Source organism: Bacillus rossius, unplaced genomic scaffold (genome assembly GCF_032445375.1).
Source record: "Bacillus rossius redtenbacheri isolate Brsri unplaced genomic scaffold, Brsri_v3 Brsri_v3_scf180, whole genome shotgun sequence".
Taxonomy (NCBI): Eukaryota; Metazoa; Arthropoda; class Insecta; order Phasmatodea; family Bacillidae; genus Bacillus; species Bacillus rossius.
The window spans coordinates 27,341-42,828 of NW_026962352.1; positions in this window are offsets into that span (position 1 = coordinate 27,341).

Consider the following 15,488-nt stretch of genomic DNA (forward strand, 5'->3'; position numbering starts at 1 on the left):
CACAGGAAAAACCCTGGGCCGGTTCATGCGGGGATCAATTAACATGCATTAAGCAAGCAGGTAACTACTGGACAAGAGGAAGAAGGGTCCAGGTAAGAAGAGTTGGAGGGGCTGAAAAATCAACCTTGGTGGAGTTGGGAGCTTGGGCCTTGCGGCACGCATTTAAGTTGGGAGCTCCTGGGTTATTATTAGCCAGGGGCGCAAGCGCCTCCAGGGGCGGGCGACTTCACGTCAGCCCAGCCACAGCTGCCCAGGCAGCCACAGTTAAGACAGAGTGGGCAGACGAGCCAGTAAACCGGCTCGAACTGCTGGCTCTCGGAGCGAAAGGCAGCCTGACGTTGCGCCATCTTCATCTTCCTTCTTCAGGTCAACAGCAGTACTTCTCAAGCCAGGGTGGGGGGAGGGACCCAACCTCGCCACCCAAAATCCCCGAGACGGTTGAAGGTCGCGCCGCTCGAGGCTACTGCTGCCACACCTACAGCAGCCCCAGCTGGAGGTTCCTGATGTCTTCCTTCAGAGTTCCGATGCATTTCAATTACGTTGCGCGCGCAGCAGTTCACAGCTCCGCAAGTTCCAGTCCGCAGTTCGTCTACACTTCGCATTTTTTCAGCACCTCGAGCTCCCCTGCGGGCCTTCGCCAACGAAGCTGCTTCCTGCCACGCGCCGAGCTGCATTCAGGCTACCTTTCTCCCCGACAGCCGTGATAACGACTCCACAGGCCGGCCTTTGGTCCGCGGACTGCTATTGGTTATTCACAGCCACCCCAGCGAGATTGCAACTCTCGGGCTGGGCTCCCGTATCCGCCACCCGCGGGACGCGGTCGGTAGCAGTTGGTGCTGCTAGGCCGCCCCCAGCACGCACACAAAACCAACACGCACTGCCAGCCTTCGGTTACCCAATAGGTCGCAGGGAACTCCCAGCCAACAGCCCGCGAGAGAGATGCGCACGCCCCGAGAGACGACCACCGACCGAAGCTGCCTCGATTTTTTTTTTTTTTTATTTCCTAACCTAACTAAAAACTAAGTGTGTTTGGGAGGGGTCCGGGTTAGGAGGGACTTAAGTGCGTCTCAGGCCGAAGCCTATACGCTCTACTCATGCAGGGAGTACCATGCAGACAAGGGAGCATGCATATTGTGCTAAGGAGGGGATTGGCCAGCCATGGCTGCGATTGGCGCCATGACTAACTCCCCTCACTTGACTATTCTAGACTAATACTAGAGATAAGTTGGGCCCAGGTAAAACCTCCATAGACAGAGGGAAAACCCTGGGCACTCACATGCGGGATGCAAATTTCATGCATTAATAGCAAGCAGGTTGGCTACGGGAACAGAGGGATGGTTCAGGAAGAAGAGTTGGACAGAGTAGAAAGTCACTACTTAGCAAGTTTGGGAGGGAACTTGGACTTTTTGTCCGCATTATACTTTATTTGGTTGGGTACTGGTCTTTAGGGGGCGACTTCGTCGTTTCCCACCTGGCTGCCAGCTAGCTTGGTGTTTGAGAAGGGGAAAAATTTGTGTTATGTATATATATATATATATATACACGCTCAGGCATATATACATACATATACACAAACATACATATGGTTGGTATGCATGTTGTGTGTGTGCGATGTCACACTAGTTGCAATGGTAGCTGGTATTCAAAATCTCATGCCATCAGAAACACGACCGGCACTGGAGGTGAGGCCTGCCAGGCGAGCCATGCCCATCAGGCATAAAGAGTCAGCCCTAACAACACAGGCAGTGAACCCTGAAGCAGGTTAGAACATACACCTGCGTGCTTCGGACCATTTTGAATAAGCATCATGTTTGGTTATCACATGTATTACAGCCATCTGTGTGTTTATTTAGGTGTAATTCAAAATCTCATGCCATCAGAAACACGACCGGCGCTGGAGGTGAGGCCTGCCAGGCGGGCCATGCCCATCAGGCATAAAGAGTCAGCCCTAACAACGCAGGCAGTGAACCCTGAAGCAGGTTAGAACATACACCTGCGTGCTTCGGACCATTTTGAATTATTATAATCATGTTTGGTTATTACATAATCACATAATTAATTGTCATGTATGATAATTAGGGCGCAAATGTTCTTAATTTACTTAACTTATACTAAGGGGGTGAAACCTTAAATTTATATTAATTTAACGTTTACTTATTATTTAAGAGCTGCCAGCACACATGTGTATTGTGCGCGAGCTTTGTTTCATTTGTCATGCGCACACTGCTCTTAATTATGCGGAAGCATAGGCAGATTTGTGTTGCCAGCCTGCCACGAGTCCGTGGAAGGCCGGCGCGGGAGGTACTGAGCTGCTCCGAGCGCCGGGCAACTAGTTTTGTTTGGAGGGGGTCGCGCGCTGATTGGCTGGCCAATCAGAGGGCGCCTCGCCTTGCGGGCTGTACAGAGGCCCACAGCTACGGCGGGCGGTGCGCGAGGATTGATTTTGGGCGTTTGTATTTTTGTTCTACGTCTGGATCATAATTTCCGAGAGTAGAAACAAATGGGTTTTGACTATTTATGCATTTATCATAAAAAGTTTGGGCTGTACGAGTATAAAAGTCTTGCAACGTTTCCGTGTCTGTTTCGCGATGCAAGGCTTCTACTGGGCAGTATCTCGGGGCATCTGTAGCGATTCGGATGCATCTGTTCTGAATTCGCTGCAGTTTTAATAAGTGCGAGTTTGCTGCAGTGGCCCATACAGGGGCTGCATATGTTATTATAGGGCGGATGAGTGCTTTGTAGAGCAGGAGGCCTGTTTTTACCTTGCTGCCACATCGTCTACTCATGACTGGGTACAGTGTGCTAATTCTAACCTGAGCTTGCTGGCGCTTGGTGTCAATATGATGACGCCAGAGCAGTTTTCTGTCCATGTGGACACCTAAATATTTTACCACGTCCTTATGCGGGACATTTTCCGCAAACAGACGCAGCTGGGGCCTAGTGTCTGCGGGCGGGAGATTTTTTCGTGTAAACACGATAGCCTCTGATTTGGCTGTGTTTACCTTAATTCTCCAGGTCGTACACCACTGTTCGAACTCAGTGAGTGCTACCTGAAGCCTGTCCGTGGCTAGTTGGAGGTTATGGGATCTGCTGTACAGTACTGTGTCGTCTGCATAGCAGCCTAACTTCACTAGGCGATGTGCTGGGCGTGGCATGTCGCTGACATACATGTTAAATAACACAGGGCCTAAAATGCTACCTTGTGGCACTCCGGCTCTGATTTGTTTGATATTAGATGTAGTACCTTCTGTTGTTACTCTGAAGGTTCTGTCTACTAGGTAGGATGCTATTAATTTGATATAGCAATCCGGGAAGTTAGTTTGATAAAGCTTGTAGATTAGCCCCGCATGGAATACTCTGTCAAAGGCTTTCTCTACGTCTAAAAATGTTGCTACCACGTAATCTTGTACATTAAATGCACTGGTAATTTCCGCAGTGATTCGTACAAGTTGGTGTACTGTCGAGTGTGCTCCGCGAAAGCCGAACTGTTCGTTTGGGAGCAGGTTATTTTCGTGGATGTGTACCTTAAGTCGTTTTTATTTTTTTCCTAACCTAACTAATAACTAAGTGTATTTGGGAGGGGTCTGGGTAGGGAAGACTCTAAGTGCGTCTCAGGCCGAAGCCTATACGCTCTAAGCATGCAGGTTATGAACCATGCAGGAGAGGAAGCATGCATCATGTGCTAGGAGGGGATTGGCCAGCCATGGCAACGTTTTAGCCATGACTAACTCCCCTCACTGACTATTCTAAGTTAAAAACTAGATAAGTTGGGCCCAGGTAAAACCTGCATAGACACAGGGAAAACCCTGGGCACTGACATGCGGGATGCAAAATTTCATGCATTAATTACAAGCAGGTTGGTTACAGGAAACAGAAGGATGGTTCTGGAAGAAGAGTTGGACAGAGTAGAAAGACTACTAAGCAAGTGGGCGGGAGCTTGGACATTTTGTCCGCATTTAGTTTGGTGGCACTGGTTGTTTCGGGGGCGACTTTAGTCGTTTCCCCCAGGCTGCCAGCCAGCCTGGTGTTTGAGAAGGGGAAAAAAAATTTGTGTTATGTATATATATATATATATACACGCTCAGGCATATATACATATATATACACACGCATACATATCGTTTGGTATGCATGTTGTGTGTGTGCGATGTCACACTAGTTGCAATGGTAGCTGGTATTCAAAATCTCATGCCATCAGAAACACGACCGGCACTGGAGGTGAGGCCTGCCAGGCGAGCCATGCCCATCAGGCATAAAGAGTCAGCCCTAACAACACAGGCAGTGAACCCTGAGGCAGGTTAGAACATACACCTGCGTGCTTCGGACCATTTTGAATAAGCATCATGTTTGGTTATCACATGTATTACAGCCATCTGTGTGTTTATTTAGGTGTAATTCAAAATCTCATGCCATCAGAAACACGACCGGCGCTGGAGGTGAGGCCTGCCAGGCGGGCCATGCCCATCAGGCATAAAGAGTCAGCCCTAACAACACAGGCAGTGAACCCTGAGGCAGGTTAGTACATACACCTGCGTGCTTCGGACCATTTTGAATTATTATAATCATGTTTGGTTATTACATAATCACATAATTAATTGTCATGTATGATAATTAGGGCGCTTATGTTCTTAATTTACTTAACTTATAACTAAGGGGGTGAAACCTTAAATTTATATTATATTAACTTTTACTTATTATCGAGGGGCTGCCAGCACACATGTGTATTGTGCGCGAACTTTGTTTCATTTGTAATGCACACACTGCCCTTAATTATGCGTAAGCATAGGCAGATTTGTTTTGCCGGCCTGCCACGAGTCCGTGGAAGGCCGGCGCGGGAGGTACTGAGCTGCTCCAATTTTTTTTTTTTTTTTTTTTTTATGACAACTGCCCCTCCACGCAGAAGTCAGTCCCACACAACCTGTGAAGGAGTGGGTCCTCAAAATGGGGGTGATTTGACTGGAGGAATTTACGCGTGCCAGGAACAAGCCTATACGCTTAGGTTGAAAATCTGTAAAAATGCCATGTCACGTCCCCCCCCTGGGAGGGAGGGGGAAGTGACAGGCGGTGGCTTGCATCTGAGTGCGAGGGAAGGCTGCAGAGGCACTGCCAATTAGTGCCCCTGCAGCCACTAAGGGGTTAGCAAAGTGGGGTGCAACAGTAAACCAGTGACGCACTGGAGGAAACCTGTTGCGCGAGTGTGGACAGTTAACGCGCCCGATATCCCAGTATGGAGGGGACGGGGAAGTGGGAGGGTGTGCCACTTCAAGCTGGGATGGCGAGAAGCGGTATTGTTGTGGTAAACATATTACCTGTGCACTACAGGCAAGTGCGATGTGGAGGCTGATCTCGGAGCACTGAGTGCGCGGCTCCAGCCGGCGCCACCTGTAAACTCAAAAACTAATACATTTTTATACTGCCACTAGGACAGATTGTCAAGATCGTGATAGGTTGGGACAACACTGGTGCTGTGGTTGGCGTCTCTGTGTTGTAAGGCAAGGATTTGAACTTATACGTACGTTGCGAAATATTATTTAGGCGAGGCACTAATAATAATTTACAAGGGAGTTGGGAGCACTGGGGACAAAAATTAATTACGTTGCGAAACAACTTTTATCTCACTAAAAATACAAGCACTAGGCAAGAATGTAGAGAGAGAGAAGAGGGCATTATTTATGTTGAGAAATATTTATTAAACGGTGCACTAAAAATTTAGTTAGGGGGTTGGGAGCACTGGGGACAATTTTATTACGTAGCGAAATTAATTTAAACACTAAAACATAACACTTATCAGGGAATGTGGGGGTACGAGCCTCTTGGGGAATTGCTGGCTTCTTGCTGCAACAGTAGATCTCTCACAGGGCTGCAGGCACTATGGTCGGTGTCTCTGCAACACTGAGTCGGCACTGCTGCAGAAGATCTGTGGCGCTGTCTTCGTGTCGATGCCGTTGCTAGATGATCTATGTTGCCACTTGGAAGCTGTGTGTGGAGTGTTAGCATTGTAGATGTCTTGTTATGTGTGTTATTCTCAGCCGCGCGGTCATTGTAGCGAGGAGTCGGGGCGAGAGCTGACTGTGGTTGTGTGAAAGTTTTCTGAACCGTCCGCAACGCCGAGGGGCTACCTAAGCCACGCCCCCTCGTTCCGCTGAGGGTTTTGCCTTGAGCCTTGGCCGAGGACGGACGTACGGAGAGGAGCTCCGCGCCTAAAGCTGTGTGTAGCACTTCACAGTGCTACCCAGTGTTTTCCTGAAAGGTAGCCTGTGCACCCAGAGTGCGCAGGCAGGTAGAGTGTAACGGTACCAGGTAAAGGTAGTATTAACGACCAACGAGCTCTGAGACACCCGGGGAGTTAGATCCCCTTCAGCCTAGCCTGAACCCGGCTAACTTAGCCCCGGGGGACGGTCAGTGGGTGCTCACGAGTGTGAGGCTGACGCGACTTAAAGACATAATGACAGAGATGGACGACTCAATGCCCTCCCCTCAGGAGGACGCAACCGATGGCGACTGGCAGACAGTCGCCACGAAAAAGGCGAAGAGGTCGCACCACGAGATGGCGGCCTCTTCCTCAACCGAGCAGGCGGGCCCCGCCCCCCCCAACCAACAGCCACCTGCGGCAGCGCCCAAGGCCCATCGCGTCAAGCCACTCTTCGTGTTCCTTGACCAGGGGCACCAGTACCCGCGAGTGTACCATACACTCAAGAATGCCCTCACCGAGCGCTTCACATGCACAAACCGCGGGAAGGACGAAATAATGGTCCACACCGCCACCATCGCGGACTACACGCGCGCAGTTAAGGCCCTTCAGGCCATTGGTGCGCAGCACTCGGTACTTCTGCAACAGCACGAAGTACCGAAAAAATTCGTACTGCGCGGCGTACACCGTCACACACCAACGGACTTCCTACAAGAGGAGTTCGCCGCACTGAACCTGCCCGTCCAGAACCACTGGTTCCTGGAGAACAGGCGGAGACGGGAGAAGTGCGACGCCCTCGTCATTGAGGTGCCGCAGTCGTGCGACTCAGCGACCATTCAGGCTCTGCGCGAATTCGCTGGAATGCGGATTCGCGTGGACGACTACAGGCGACCGAAGGGCCCTGCGCAGTGCAGCAACTGCCAACGTTTCAACCACGTGGGCAAAGGCTGCAGTGCAGCACCAGTCTGCAGGTGGTGCAGTGGCTCGCACTGCGCCACCGAATGCCCGCACGGGGGCCAGCAGGAGCACAAAAAGTGTGCTCACTGCGAGGAACCGCACTGCGCCAATTTCAAGGGGTGCAGTGCGTACAAGAAGGAGACACGGAGGCACCTTCCCCCCCAAGAACGAAAGAAGCGGGAGCTACAATCCCGCCGCGACATGCGCGACAACACGCGCGCCACCAACCAGCCCCAGCCTCAACAGCAGACACCACAGGGACATCACGCCCCCCCAAGACACAACCCCTGGGGCCCACCGCCGCCGTGCTTCGGCGACTACCTGGCGCAGGCCAGCGGGAGCCGGTATGCGCCCCTGCAGCAGCACTGGGAGCCCAGCCACAATGAGCTGGACTACCCAGTCCTTGCAAACAACCCGTGGCAGAAGAAGAAGGGGTTCAAGAAGAACCCCACCGGCCACAAAAATGGCCAAGGAAAGCCCCCGCGCCCCGCCCAGGACAGGCCCCGACAGCCCGCCCAGGACAAGCTGACAGCCACCAAGCCAGCTCCCACACCGGCGAAGAGAACGCCAGCCCCCGCCCAGCCGCAGGCCGCACCCGTGGCAGCAATGGCAGTCGATGCAGCACCAGAGCTGCCAACTGCCCAGCAGACTCCGTCCACCAGCGCCCAGGCACCGCAGCTTGCGGACATCCAGGCGGTCATCCGCTCCCACGAGGCCATCATAGGCAACGCCCAACTGCAGAGTGCCATCGGCCCTCTGTGCCAGCTTCTAGTCATCTGGCTAGACACGTCCAAATCCATGGCAGACAAAATACGTGCCACCATGGATTGCGTGTGTGCGCTTGCTGGGGTCGTTGTCGATGACCTACAATAATTCGGCACCGAATTGCAGCACACACGCAGCCACTAGTCTTAAGTTACATTCCCTCCTCTTCTGGAATGCACGCGGCATTAAAAATAAACTACCGGAATTTATCAACCACCTGGATAAACATAAAATAAAAATAGCTGCGATAAACGAAACGCATCTGACTCCGACAGACAGGCTGACAATATTAAATTATGTCATTTATAGGCGCGATCGAGACGCACGAGGCGGTGGAGTAGCCCTTGCTGTACACACTAGTGTACAACACACTGCCTGCCAGCTCCCTGATTTCCAACAACTGGAGGCTATAGGAATTAATTTAAATATAAATCGGCAACAAATTAAATTAATTGCAATGTACGCCCCACCAGGCAGGTCCCTCAGCGAGGCAGACCTGGATACTTTATATGGAGCGGCCCCGAGCTTCCTTGCTGTAGGCGATATCAATGCCAAACACATAGAGTGGAACTGCAGGCGCGCTACAGCGAACGGCAGACTACTCTACACTCACCAACTCAACAAAAACTATACAGTACATGCTCCCTCAGAGCCCACACATGACTCTGGTCGACTGAACGACATGCCTGATATTTTAGATATCGCCCTGAACAAACGTGTCAACACGGGATTCGAACTCGAGGTTGTACACGACATGTCATCGGATCATTTCCCTGTTCATTTAAAATTTGATGACGCAAATATAGACTCCAACCAGCCACGAAAAATCAGGGACTATAAAAACGCGGACTGGCAACAATTTAAAAACTATTTAACAGTAAATCTCCCCGACGCGGCCGAAATAACTATTGAAAACAGCGACAATTTAAATTCCGCGATATTAGACCTAACAGAAAAAATCCAGGATGGTATTAGCCAGTGCATCCCAGAAAAGGAGGTTAGGTTAGCACACGACGAGCTGCCAGAATACATCCGCAGCTTGATTTCACAAAAAAATCGACTGCGGCGTGAATACACACGGCGTCGTACACAAGAGACGAAACGCCGAATAAATGAACTACAAACAATCATTTCAGACGAAATCTCACTCTGGCGAGGCAGCCAGTGGGAAACTAAAATCGCGCGACTCGACACCCAGGACGGAAGTGCCTGGACAATGACGAAGCGGATTTTAAATAAATCGGAAAAAATCCCGCCCCTTGAAACAAACAATGGTGTAGTTTTTCAGCCCTGTGATAAGGCACAAGCTTTCGCTGACACACTGGAAGCAGCTTTCCAGCCCAACATGCAGCCCTGCGATAGGATATTCACGGCGCAAATTTACCGCGAACTACGTGTTAAATTGCGACTGCCCACAACCTCTGAGCCTTTACTTACACAGGCGCAAGAAATAAAGCGTGCTATCAAGAAAATGAAGCCGCGAAAAGCTCCCGGGAATGACGGCATACAGGCTGTTGTCCTCAAACAACTCCCGAACGAAACACTCGAATATCTAGCTGAGTGCATAAATGCAATGTTTCGGTTAAATATTTTCCCCTCACAGTGGAAAGAGGCTAGAGTTATAGTCTTTCACAAGCCAGGTAAAAATAAAACACTGCCACAGAATTACAGACCTATCAGTCTGCTAAGTACTGTGTCTAAAGTCGTGGAGAGTATTATACTACACAGACTTAATGTACACATACACGAGAATAACATACTGCCGGATGAACAGTTCGGCTTTCGCAGTACACACTCGACAGTACATCAGCTCGTGCGCCTGACAGAAGAAATCACAAGCGCATTTAATGTACAGGATTATGTAGTCGCTACGTTTATAGATGTAGAGAAAGCCTTCGACAGAGTATTTCATGCGGGGCTAATCTACAAACTATACCAAACAGGATTTCCAGACTGTTATATTAAACTAGTCGCGTCCTATTTAGCAGACAGAACCTTTAGAGTATCTACTGAAGGAGCTCTGTCAGACATAAAACAAATAAGAGCAGGTGTACCACAGGGAAGCATCTTAGGCCCTGTACTCTTTAATATATATGTCAGTGACATGCCACGCCCCGCACACCGACTAGTAAAGCTGGGCTGCTATGCAGATGACACAGTGCTGTATAGCAGGTCCCACAACCTCCAGCTAGCTACCAACAGACTGCAAGTCGCGCTCACTGAGTTCGAACAATGGTGCACGACTTGGCGTATAAAAGTAAATACAACGAAATCAGAGGCCATTGTATTTACTCGTAAAAATCTCCCGCCTGTAGAACGCAGGCCGCAAATACGTTTGTTTGACGAACAAATACCGCATAAGGAGGTAGTGAAATATCTAGGTGTTCACATGGATAGAAAACTACTCTGGCGCAATCACATTGACACTAGGCGAGCGCAAGCGCAGGCTAGGATCAGTGCACTATACCCAGTAATGAGTAGACGATGCGGCAGCAAGGTTAAAACCGGCCTACTGCTGTACAATGCTCTAATACGGCCAATAATTACATATGCAGCCCCAGTCTGGGCAACAGCTGCCCCCTCACACCTAATAAAACTGCAGAGGATTCAGAATAGGTGCATTCGAATCGCCACAGACGCCCCACGATACTGCCCTGTAGAAGCATTGCATCGTGAAACCGAGTCAGAGACTTTGCAAGACTTTTATACTCGTACAACACAAACTTTTTACGATAAATGCGTAAATAGTTTAAATCCGCATATTTCCTCACTCGGAAATTATGATCCCGACGAAACACAAAAATACAAACGCCCGAAATCCATCCTGGCGCATCGACCACCGTAGTGGCCCGTGATTGGCTGGAGGCTCCGGCCAATCACAGCGCACCTGCGCTCAGCCGAGGCCCGACCCCAACTCTGTGGTTGCGGACTGGCGAGAAAATTCTGCTTAAGAATCGCGCAGTTTTACACTCGTATTTCTGGCAGCTCCAGACTTAGTATTAAGTATTTTAATTTCTTAAGACATAACTTTAAGTCCTAATATTAGCATTAAGTAATAAATTCTAAACATGTGCCTGACCACGTCCTGGAGTGCAAATATGCAACATTGGACTAGCCAATGATTGACATGCTCAGGCTGGCAGCACAATGTGACTGAATTAAATCCCCCCCCCCCCCCCTTCTCATGCGAATCCGGCGACACACATGCTTTTGGCCCAGCGGGGCCCTAATGAATGAATTTTTGGCCCATCGGGGCCCTAATTATTTTTTGGCCCAGCGGGGCCCTAATGAATACACCAACACACAAATTCCCCACTCTCATAGGAATGTTTATTTTTAATTAATAAGTGAGTAGACTCACTATCGAAGAATAGGTGTCCGACCATGTGTCTGACCACGTCCTGCGGTGCAAATAATCAACATTGGACTAGCCAATGATTGACATGCCCAGGCTGGCAGCGCAATGTGTCGGGCATACATGGCCGTGGTAACTGGGGCAACCTGGGTGCCGCGGCCATATAACTCATAGTTGTAAGATGTACCTTTCTTTCTTTCAGCTCACCTGGCTGGCTGGCAGCCTGGGGGAAACGACGAAGTCGCCCCCTAAAAACCAGTCATGACCAAACACCCAAATGCGGACAAAAATGTCCAAGTGCCCGCCCTTGCTTAGTAGATTTTTTCTACTCTTCCAACTCTTCTTCCTGAGCCATCCTTCTATTCCCGTAGCCAACCCGCATGTAATTAATGCATGAAATTTTGCATCCCGCATGTAAGTGCCCAGGGTTTTCCCTGTGTCTATGCAGGTTTTACCTGGGCCCAACTTATCTAGTTTTAGTCTAGAATAGTCAGTGAGGGGAGTTAGTCATGGCGCCAATCGCTGCCATGGCTGGCCAATCCCCCTCCTAGCACACGATGCATGTTCCCTTTTCTGCATGGTACCCCCTGCATGATTAGAGCGTATAGGCTTCGGCCTGAGACGCACTTAGAGTCTCTCCCTAACCCGGACCCCTCCCAAACACACTTAGTTTTAACTTAGGTTAGGAAAAAAAAAAAAAAAAAAAATCTCGTTCCGCTCCTAGCTTCGTTCGGAGATGATGTAGTCCTGCTGCTCATCCTGAAAGTAGTCAGAATAGTCCAGAATTCCGCCCCCAGTTTTGAACGACCGCGTCGTGCGACGGATAGGTTTTAAATTGAGTGTGTGACACCCAGAGGCGCAGCGTCTCGCTGCCTAGCCGCGGCCCTGGCTAACTCAGTCCCAGGGTCGTAGGTCAGTGGGTGCTCCACTCCCTTCCTTTGCTAGGCGATCGTAATAAATCCTGTAGGAATAATTATTATTGTTATTTAATTAGCTAACATGGCGACCTCGAGTGACGTAGAATTCCGCGAAACCTCTTCTCTTGAACAAGGTGTTCTCAAGAGAAAGAGTAGCGACGAACACATCAGAGTCACAAAAATTCAGTCCCTGAATCACCATGTCACAGGTGATGTGACAACAGGCAGCCAGACACCAGGCAGCTCGCCTCCATGCAGTCAGATACCGCCGGGCGTGGCGCAGGATCACCCAGCCCTGACAGACACCTCCACTGCACAACAGGGCGCGAATCCCTTTCGCACTGCCCCAATCACAGTCACCCACACAGCCGCGCTGCCATATGAGCGGCTGTACGACCAGTTCAACAGGCTAGGATTAATTTTCTCAGCGAAAAACACCAACAGGGGGACACTGTACTATTTCACCAATGTGCAGCAGTACCATGCAGCCATTAAAGTACTTGATGAAATAAAGGCCGAGTATTTTATTACACGCGTGCAGGCAGACAAACCGTTGAAATATGTGCTTAAGGACATCCCAGGGGGAACTAGCACTGCCAGAATTACCCAGGACCTACTGGCTCAAAACATACCAGTACTATCAGTCTACCAAATGTACGACTGGACTCGTCGTCCAATAAACATGTACCAACTAGATGTACCGCAGGGCAGCGAGTCATTAATGAGTACATTGACCACTGTCATTGGACTTAGAGTGAGGCTGGTGGACTACCGATATAAAAATACACCACTCCAGTGTACGAATTGCTGTCTTCTTGGGCATATAGCAAAACAATGCCGCAAACAGCCAGTGTGCCCGCAATGTGCCGGCCCACACAAACTACAGGAGGACTGTCCCCGCCCGCCACACTGTGCCAGATGTAACATGGCACATAATGCCAGATACATGGGCTGCCCCGATTACCAACGGGAGCTGCAGAGGCGCCGTCCTAGGGGGCAGCAGCAGCAGCAGCAGCAGCAGCAGCACCAACAATGGACCCGGCGTCCAAATAGACGCCCTCAGTGGCAGACACAACATGCCGAGGACCGTGCACCTGCCTACCAGCAAACGGAGTCACAAACCCAACCCGCCAACGTGGCTCATGAGCCAGGGTGGAATGTGGTCACATCACGGCGTAAACAAAACCCGCAATACAACACCCGACCACAAGGAGGGCAAACCTCTGGCTACAGAGATGACTGGGACCCTCGCAGCGATAACAGGTACCAGGCCCTGAAACAGGACTTCCCGGAACTATGGGAGCCAACACAGTGGGAGCGTCGAAAGGCAGCTCGCCAAAGTCAACAGGCTGGTACACCCCGCAGTACAGGAAACCAGCATGCACAGCGCCAGCCACGTCAGGCCAGACCAGTTGCCCAACCATCAAGCCAGGCAGGAAGGCTGCGCCACCGCTCTGCTCCAGCAGAAAATAATATACAACAACCAATGCAACAGGCTTGCGTGCAGTCGCCAGTTATTTCCACACCGGCTCCTAAGGTGCCTGTCACCCACAACGAACCAGCTACAACTGTCGTGGTACAGCCAAATTCAGCAGCAATCAGGCCAGCAGCCCCCATTGTGGCACGCAGCATGCCATTGCCACAACCTCCAGTACACATCACACCAGAGAGGATAGCCACAAATTATCGAGACTGCCAAGTCCTTCAAGGCACTCTCACGAAAGTAGCAGGTGCACACCCTGCTGTCATGGAAATTGCGCAAAAACTTTGCAACCTACTAACGGCCTGGCTTGACACTTCAGTCGCGGCGGACCGCAGAATTCACCTCGCCGTGGACCTAATTATGGCCATGGCACCAGTCGCACCTGCTCCTCAAGATGGAGCACAATAATAAATTAACATTAAAGACGATCGCCACCTGGAATGCACGCAGTGTGCGAAACAAAACGCCTGAACTTCAGGAATTTCTGCGAGAGCATGATGTCCAGATACTAGCACTAACAGAAACCCATCTTTCGTCAACTGAAAAATTATTCCTACCTGGGTACATCATCCACAGAAAGGACAGGGACAACCAGGGTGGAGGGGTTGCCTTGGCTGTCCGCACCAATCTAATACACCATGAAGTACAACTTCCTGACTTAGGCCGCATAGAGGCAGTAGCAATCTCTATATCACTTAAAGGCAAGAAATGTACTATCATTTCAGCCTACGCTCCCCCAGGACGCTCAATCACAGCTGAAAACCTCCAAATCCTAGCCACTTGCACCTCTTCCTTCCTCCTACTAGGTGATTTAAATGCAAAACACCCTGCGTGGAACTGCGCCCGAACTACAAGTAATGGCAGAGTGCTGTTTGCACACCAGCAGCTACACCAATACATGGTCTGCGCTCCCTACCATCCTACCCGCTATCCTGAAAATCCCAGGCAATATCCTGATATCCTAGATTTCACCATTTATTATAACACTAATTTCATCTACGAACTTGAAGTAATCCACGAGCTGCACTCAGACCATCTACCAGTCATTGCTACACTTGAAGATGTTTACACAAAAACCGCCCAAACCAAACGCACCTATAATTTCCGCAAAGCAGACTGGCCGCGACTCAACTCCTTTATAGAAAATAACCTATTCCCTGTTCCTACCATTACAGTGGCTGCGGACTTGCAGCAGTACTCTGCCAAATTATCTAGGACCCTATCCCAAGCAATAAATACTTTTATTCCAACCACGAAAAAGAAAGTGGATGCTACTGCCCTCCCCCCGCAACTAAAACAGCTAATCACAGCCAAAAACCAGGCGAAGCGCCGATGGCAACGCAACAGATGCCCAGCGCTCAAGAAGGTATACACTGACCTGTACAATGAATTTCAAGCCAAACTTAGTGTACATCGAGCCACTCAATGGGATGCGAAAGTGCAACAGCTCTCTACAGCCAACAACACACTCTGGAAAGTGGCGAAAAACCTGTCCTCCAAGCCCACAATTATCCCGCCTATCCAACTTCCTACTGGAAACATGGCTTTCTCGCCTAAAGATAAAGCTACAGTACTTGCTGACTGCCAAGAACAGGCCTTCCAACCCAACATCCTACCAAACAATCCCCCCCACTCCCTCCTAATAACGGAGCAAGTAGCGGCCATGCGACTTACACCTGCAACCTCAGAACCCCTTCTAACGACAGAAGCGGAAGTCAGAAGAATCATAAAATCTCTGAAGACTAATAAAGCTCCAGGAACAGATAAAATCCCTTCCCTTGTCCTAAAACACCTCAAAATCCCAGCTCTTCAAGCAATAGC